Below are 8,496 nucleotides of genomic sequence, written 5' to 3' on the forward strand. Positions count from 1 at the left end.
GGGAGGTCAGGCAAGGGTCCCGGGGAGAGAAGATGCCCTGCACCTGTGCCACCCTGGCCAGAGGGGAGATTCAGATTAAACAAATCAGTAGGGCTTTCAAGCAGAGATCAGTGAGCACGTAAGCACGCGGGCTTGAGGTGGGGGATTGAAAGAATCCCATTTGCCTTGATTTCTGCGTCCTGAGTGAAATTAGAACCTGATCTTGGCCAGGCCCGGGTGCTACACTGGAGTTCACGGGTGTGGGTTCTGCTAGGGGTGAGGACACAGGTAGGCTGGTGAGTGCTGCAAAAATGAAGAAAGCCCTAGCGTCTATCCTGCCCCCCTTGGTGATGCAGAAATGTCACCCTGGACCAGGTGAGGACTTTAAAATTAAAAAGAAAAATGGACGGAAGGAAGGGAGAGGGTCAAAGAAGGAAGGAAAAATGTGTTTGTGGAGGGGGAAATCCAGGACCCTAATACGGGATCAAAAAAAAAAAAAAGAGAAAGGAAGTAAGGAAGAGATAGAGGCGGTGGGGGGACAGCTGCAGAGAACTAGATTTACTGCATATGTAATATGTTGTTGGCATTTTATTATTCCGACTCCTCTTTTTCTTCCACCTCCTTCTCTTCCTCCGTCTCAAGCCCAGAAAGACCATGTGGAATCAGAGTGCTCTTGGCTGTATTGCCCACGACCAGCTTAGTGACCACAGGTAGACCACTTCTTGCCTCCGGCCCTCAGCTTCCTCATCTGTAAGATGGGGCAATGTTAACTCCTCTGCGGAGTCGCTGAGCTAATAGACCAAATGCCTAGCATATGTCTCACCTTCAAAACATGGTAATTATTAGCATGATTACTGCAAAGTGAGTTGCTGGAGACCACACAGCGAGTGAAGAGCCAGTTTCGACTCCGGTCCGCTGAGTCCAGAGCACACACGTTTCGCCACCCAGGGCTGACTCATGGACAAGCCCGGGGAAAGCGGCACCTGCACTGCAACCCCTCTCTCCCGCAGGCAGACGTTTACACACAGGGAGCGGACACCTATTGTCTTTGCCTGCCCAGCAACCATTCCCTTTGATTATGGAAACAGCTTCCACCTCTTTCTCAGACTGTAAGGTTCTCAGCCTGTGAGACATTTATGATGGGAGAGAAGATATACTAGGCAAATGTAAGCCCAGAGCTCCTGGGAAGATTCTTCGGTACCTCACAGGCCCATGAAGGCAGAGTTGAGAGATATAGAATAACAGATCCCCGACATTATCATCTGGGCTCTTGGATACAGCTGTGCCTGAAGTCACCCCCTGAATTTCTCCCCTTCCAGCTGATTTGAACCTAGTTCAACCAACAGTCTCTGACTGACTAATACAGGGCTTGTCTGATGCTAACACCCATGTGCCTTCAACCATACTGGATTGACTCAACAGCACACAGACGAAAGAGAAAAAAGGCAAATAAATCAAAAACTTTCTCTTTCTCTCTCTCTTTCACCTTAAATACATACAAGGCACCTCTGCTAATGGTTGCTAGATGAGTGTACAAATATGTCCAAGAAAGTCCTTTCTTATTACCACTTCTTAATAACCTAGTTACCTGCCTAAATATTATTTTTTGTGTTAACACCATAGTTGTCTGCATGAAACCTCTGTCATTGGCAGGAAAATATATCAAGCCCCCATTCTGGAGCCCCCTGTGAGAAAATCAAGGTTGGTGGAAAGTAAGTATTATAAGAATATCTATTTTTCTACTTGTAGTTTGGGATTGTCTTTGCAGTTGAACTCCTCCAAAGTAAGAATCATTCAGCAAATATTTACTGTCCCTTTCCCTGTGCCACTTTCCTAAGTTGTCTTAATCAGGATAATCAAGATAAGTAGAACCATTCCAACATTTCTTAGATAGTTAGCATTCCACCAAACAGAAAATAAGCTCTTTCCTTTCCCTTCCCAAGGATGTACGTCTGCCCTCTTTTACTTATAGAGTGTGACTTGGCAGTCTGGGGTCTTGACCTCGGAGCTGGCTTTGGTTACCGGAGGCTTTATGAGCCCATCTGCTGGGGTGTTGAATCACTGAGTCATAAAGAGGAATGTCTCCCGGTGCACATCACACTGGAGCAGCTCGACTTCCAGCTAAGCTGGCTGGTGACCTGGCCGCCCCTGAGGGGAGAAGACGGGAGAAGTGGGAGGTGAGGAGCCCGCCTGACGCAGACGGTCACCCCACGATGACCTCACCTGCCAAACCAGTGACTCACTCCTGCTTCAGCCCCCTCCCGGACAGATCTTGCTCATGTGGAATACCTGAGGGGAATACCGGGCTCCTGTAGTTAGCAAAAACGCACGATTGTGAGCTATTTTTAAAGGTGTGATGTTTTCTTACTTTCAAGCGGTGGCAGCAGTCCCTGTGAAGCTAAGACACGGGTCTGGGTTTAAGCCACTTCTGCTTTAATAAGCACGTGAGAATTCCCTTCTGAAAAGAAAAGGTCACATAAGAATGGGGAGTGCTAAGGCAGTTTCCTCTTTTTAAGCAATTTTTTTCATTGTGATAAAACATACAAAGTTGACCATTTTTATCATTTTTAAGCATACAGTTCAAGGGCAGTAAGTATATTCACAGTGATGTACCATTATCATCATCATCCATTTCTAGAACTTGTTCACTCTTCCAAACAAAAGCTCTGTACCCTTGAAATAATAACTCCCTTTTTCCTCCTCCACTCAGCCCCTGATAACCTCTATATCTTTGCATCTCTATTAGTTTGTCTACCATACATCATTTAAGTGGAATCACACACAATTTGTCCTTTGTGATTGGTTTATAAATCACAAAGCATAATGTCCTCAGGGTTCACCCATGATATAGCCTGTGTCAGACATTCGTTCCTATTTAAGATTAAATAAGTCCATTGTATGTATACACTACATTTTATCTATCCATCTATTTGTTAATGGACATTTGGATTGCTTCCACTTTTTATCTCTTGTGGGTGGTTTACTTTTGCAACCTTAAAGATTACTTGTTTTCTTTAACAGTTAAAAAGTTTTCTCTGCAAAGCCTCTTGCAGTTCACCTGTAATCTGGGACTAAAGTGACTGGTTCGGACTACTTCTCAGGAGTGTCGTAAAGATGGGTACAAAGTGCATTCTAAATTCTAAAATGTCCCACAGAAATATTCTCAGTATGTTTATATTACTTGCTTAGCAATGCTTTTTCCCCCCAGGGGAATAAAAGGAACCCTACCCTGGCCTGCTTTCAAATTTAATATATCTTAGATGGAAATGGTCTGAATGAATGAGGTTTTCTTGACGTGTTTGTGTTTTCTGTCCTCCATTCTCTCCCAAGCAGAGTGTGATTTTACCGAATGCCTACCTTAGATCAACACCCGATTCTGTTAATTACTAAATATTAATCTACCAGATGTACAAGGACAAGTCACTTCATTTCTTTGTGACTCAGTTTCCTTGTCTGCAAAGTGGGGACCCAAGTAACAGAACTGACTTTAAAGAGTTCTATCAAATGTAATGATTGTAGAGGGTTCCTGGCATACTGGGTATTCAGCCAATGTTAGCTGCATTTATTGGAGAAGCAAATGGCAACCCACTCCAGTGCTCTTGCCTGGAGAATCCCAGGGACAGAGGAGCCAGGTGGGCTGCCGTCTATGGGGTCGCACAGAGTCGGACACGCCTGAAGCAACTCAGCAGCAGCAGCAGAGGCATTTATATTATGATTATAGAATTCTTATTCATTCTTTAGGTTTATTTTTGTCCTGACCTTCCCAGTTGTTATATATTTACACACAAAAATTAAATGCATGGTCTCAGTGCAGTAAAAATGCATTAATCCCAGAGAGTAAAGGTCATAGCCACCATTTTAACTGATGCTTTGAGAGGCTGCTTGATAATGGTTAAGATCCTTGGTTTAGGATTCAGATCTGATTTGGCTTCCAAGCTGGTCTCCGATTCATTGGATAATCTGAATTCCCTTTTCTAGAATTGGACAAGACCTACCTCCTATGCTTGTAGGGAAGGTTAAGTGAGTTTACCTCTCTGCGTGGTTGAAAGTGTTAAAGGCATGCTGGCTAGTACTATTTGTAGAATCACCCCCTATTCTCTCTGCCTGGCACATTCTAAGTGGCACAAGCTTGCCAAAGCGAATTAAAACAAACATTGCTTCACTCAAAGTGAAGCTGTAGCCAGAGAATCTTTTGAAGAGAATCATAAGAAAATGCTCTCTGGAAAGAAAAGTAAGGAAAAAGCAAAATCTTAGAGGATTCATTCTAAGGTCTGTCTGGTATGTGCTGTTTTCGGGCTCTTCTTTGGGCTTCGATTTTTTTTTTTTTTTTTTTTTAGGGTTGTTTCTAAGACCCTTGGCGAGAGTGCTTTGAGATCTTGATAATCCTTTGGAATTAGGAAGGTGGCCCAACAGGGCGCCCCCAGGGGAGAATCCGGGACGCGCAGCCCCATGTCCTAGGGCGGGCATCCTCGAGCCAGTGGTTTCCTGAGTGGGCCGAGCTCCGGGTCACTTCTCGAGGTCGGGTTGGCCTTGCCAAGGCTACCAGGATGCCGTCATCTCCATGACAACAGAGTGCAGGCGAGGAGACGCAGCGAGAGAGTGGTGTCATCCTCTGAAACCAAAAGCCCCCGCCCCCACAGAGGCCGGGCCCCTGGCCACAGGCGGTGGAATTCTTCTGGGAAGGCGGCTGACATCGCGGGCGGCCCCTGCCCGGGTCTTGGCAGCGCTGATGCAAGTGCGCCCCGCGCCTGCAGGCAGGCAGCCCTGGGGGAGAACTGGCGCGGTGCTCCGTCTTGTTCCCTTCCGGCCACCCCGCCCGGTTTTCCCAGCGAGGAGTCAACAGCTCCTGGGTGGTTCCTCATCGACCAGCCCAGTAGGGGGGTGGGGGTGGGGTGGGGAATGTGTCTGCCCAAACCAGTTCTTTCCCTCTGCTCTTCCCAGACATACTTCTAGGGAGAATCCGAGCATCCCAACCTGGCCACGTTTGGAGCAATGTGAAGGGCTCTAGCGGCTCGCAGTCATCCCCTGGGGACAGCCCAGGTTGCCCAAGATACCTGGTGCCAGCTGGTGCCAAGGAAACCGCCCCGATCACGAGGGAACCTTCTGTCTGGGTGGTGAAGGCAGTGAAGGGCCTCCGGGGTGGAGGTGATCCAGCCAGGGATGGTCTCCATCGCCCTCTGCTGGGCAAATGAGAGGGTTGCTCTAATGTTCCCGCTGGGACCTCCTAGAAGCTTGGAGGGTGGGGTGGGGACTGTAACATTAGAGATCACCCTCCTCATACAACAGACCAGAAAACTGAGGCTCAGAGAGGATAAGGGAACTGTCATTACTTTTGCAGCTACTCTAGGACCAGGTAAGGACCAGAGTAGAAATAGACCAGCATAGAGATCTCACTGCACGATCTGATCTCTATGCTGTTGAAAGTGGGGTCTTCCCATAAGGACTCTTTCATTCAGAGCACCCTTTTAAACGCCACCCCACTGGGAGGCCTTTCTCCACTGCTAGATCACTTTGCATCTCCAGTTCTAAGTGTGGTCTGCGTCGGACCCTCTGTGTGTGTTGGGGGGTGGGGCGGGACCGGCGATAGGCAAAGTCAAAACTATCTTTGTTAATATGTGGGGGGTATTTGTCTTTTTCACTATTTCTTTCCCATATATGCGGTGGAGTTTTCCAAAGTCCACATGACATGTGATGTTGCAAAAGACTGAATGTAGAAGCAGATATGAAATCCAGACATCTTCTCTTAAGGTAAATATTTAAAGAGATCAGCAAACGTGAAAATATGCCACTCATTAATTCATTTGGTTTTAGGAAATATAGCTACTTTAATAAAATACATGTTAATAGGTAATGTCTACTGTTTTAAAATCAATTACAATATTTAAAAATAGTTTTAGTTTTAGTTTCTAATATGGCAAATACTAACAGATATAACCCACATTAAGACTTCCCTGGTGGCTCAGTGGTAGAGAATCCACCTGCAATGCAAGAGACGTGGGCTCTCTCCCTGGGTGGAGAAGATGCCCCTGGAGGAGGAAATGGCAACCTACTCCAGTATTCTTGCCTGGGAAATCCCATGGACGGAGGAGCCTAGCAGGCTACAGTCCATGGTGTCACAAAGAGTCGGACATGCCTTAGTATCTGAGCACACATGCCCATAACCCACATAAAACAAAACAAATCAAAAAACTCAGCACTCTTTAAGAGCATAGGTGAATCCTGATACCAAAAGATTTGAGAACAGCTGATCTTTGTCGTCTATTCCCAGTCACTCTCATATCACTCTTTCTTCAAGGTCCTTTTCACTGAAGAACCAGGTCTTTTTCACCTGGTTTTATTGGGTTGGCCAAAATGTTCCACCTTATGGAACAACCGAAAAAATTTTTTGGTCAACCCAATATTTATCAGTGAGTCAACTGGAGATTTTATTCAAATGCAGATTGGGATTCCACAGGTCTAGGCTGGAGTCCAGAGTATGCATTTCTAACAAGCTCCCACATGTGTGATGCTAGCTGATGCTACTGGCCCAGGGACCACACTTTGAGCTACACTTCACTAGGGTTTGCTCTGTTCTTTCAGATGGTGCTTGTTGGGGACTCCTTAAGTGAAAACAGATCAGGTGGCTGGTCCCTGTGCAGTGAGAGAGAAAGTTTACACAGTGAGGACCACCCCCTCTTTGCTCGGTGCTCAGGGCCCTTGGAAGAAATTGAGGGTCATCTAATTTGCAAAGTGGGGGAGGCAGAAAAAATGGTGTCAAGAGTTTAAGAGGAACTTAACTGCCTTTGAAAATATGCACTGAACTTCAAACAATAAACTAAAGAGCAATTCAACTAATGAGCATTAAAGCAGATGACACTAGGGGCTACATTGCTGAAAGTTAGGCTTCTTCAGTTCCAGTTTTGGAATCAGCTAGAATCACCTCCAAATCTTTAAGCACATGGTAGGTAGTTGAATAATGGGAATTTCAGTTGTCATGAAAAAAGACCTTTACTGTGAGATGGGGAAAGATTCTAAATATGCCATATAACATTTTTGCATTGGGGTGGAAAATATGTTGAAAACCAAACTGAATGTAACTGCTTCTGCTATCTAATTTGGGGTGGTAGTATAATTTACATCAGTGGAAAATGAATCTCTAAAACTGGGTCTTTCCACTTAGAGAAGGGAAGAAAGAAGACTGACGTAAAACCTCTGCCAGTTGGGTTACATGGCCAGAGCAGGGATTACAACCTCAAATCCTCCCAGAGGACAGACAAGTCACGCAAACTTGGGAGCCTGGTGGATTCTGGCGCAGAGTAACAGTCTGAGCTGGCTACCGGGCAGCCGTGTCTCTACTTGGGCTTCTTGCTACTGTGTTTGACCCAGGAGCCTTTGTTGCCCCATCTTCCCCATTTTTTTTTTCTGAGAGAACCCAGAAACCAGGGTTTTAGTGAAATTTATTTTTTATTTGAATTTAAGGAAGAAAATAAAATTAAGCACACCATTGAACAATTTTTGTGCTGGGCAAACACAGCAAATCTTCCCAGCTCTGAGCTAAATGAGGCGAGAGACAGGTTAGGGGGGTCTTTATCTGAGAACTGGTCTCTAGGTCCTATTGAGCAGGGTGGAGGTGGTGGAGGGTCAAGTGCTTTGCTTAATCAAATGATATTTCAGTATTTTTGTGGGAAAGGATCAGCTCAGAGGGAGGGGCATCTTGGGAAATAGAGGAGCAGAAAGTGTGAGAGAGAGAAAAAGGGTGCAGTTGTGTGTGCGTGCGCGTGCACACGCAGGGGTGAGGGGAGAGGGGAGGATCGTACCTCTGTGCAGGAGATTTGACTTGGGGGGCAGGGATGGGAACTGGAGAGGAGGCTGGGTTCCACCTGGCAGGGGCCTTCAGTCACTTTCATATCCAAGGAGCAGGCAAGACCCTAGCAAGTACCCTTTGTGGGGTGCTGAACCGTTTCAGGTTTGACCCCTGGTGCCACTGTTTGCCTTCTCTGCAATTTGGGTGAGATCATTTAGCTTCTCTGGACTTCAGCTTCCTTTTAAAATGGGTAATAATAATATCTGTTTCACTTCCCGCATGGTTCCTGCAAAGAGCCGCTAAGGTACTTATTATATGAGCGATGCTTGGCAAGAAGAGGAGAACCAGATAAATGTGAGGTTTTGGCTGATAGCTGATATTCAACCAATCTGAATGACAATGCCAGTCCAATAATAATAATAAAGCTGATAATAATAGTGACACACCTGCTGTGTGCTAGTTCCATACTGAGCACACCCCATCCTTTATCTGATTAACACTTCATAACAATGACCCAATACCATCACCTCCATTATAGGGAGAAGAAAACGGAGGTTCAGAGAGATAACATAACCTGCCCAAGGTTACTTAGCTGGCAACTGGTAGAACCAGGTCAGAATGGCTGTAAACATTATATCCTTAACTGCTTATGTGACATGCTATTTCAATAATCACTCTTAACATTATAGTTGCCTGTATATTGGAAAATATTAATTATATGTGGAGTTTTTTCC

General features: G+C 45.7%; 1 long non-coding RNA gene across 1 annotated transcript; it reads right to left on the reverse strand.

Annotated features, from left to right (window-relative positions):
* Window positions 1–1,350: 1,350 nt before the first annotated feature.
* On the reverse strand, window positions 1,351–5,148 carry LOC120867674. Its single transcript, XR_005721967.1, has 3 exons — window positions 5,034–5,148; window positions 2,348–2,437; window positions 1,351–2,127 (listed from the first exon to the last, which is right to left on the reverse strand). It is a non-coding gene; the product is annotated as an uncharacterized LOC120867674 (long non-coding RNA).
* Window positions 5,149–8,496: the final 3,348 nt, after the last annotated feature.

Source organism: Oryx dammah, unplaced genomic scaffold (genome assembly GCF_014754425.2).
Source record: "Oryx dammah isolate SB20612 unplaced genomic scaffold, SCBI_Odam_1.1 HiC_scaffold_9, whole genome shotgun sequence".
NCBI classification, from domain to species: domain Eukaryota; kingdom Metazoa; phylum Chordata; class Mammalia; order Artiodactyla; family Bovidae; genus Oryx; species Oryx dammah.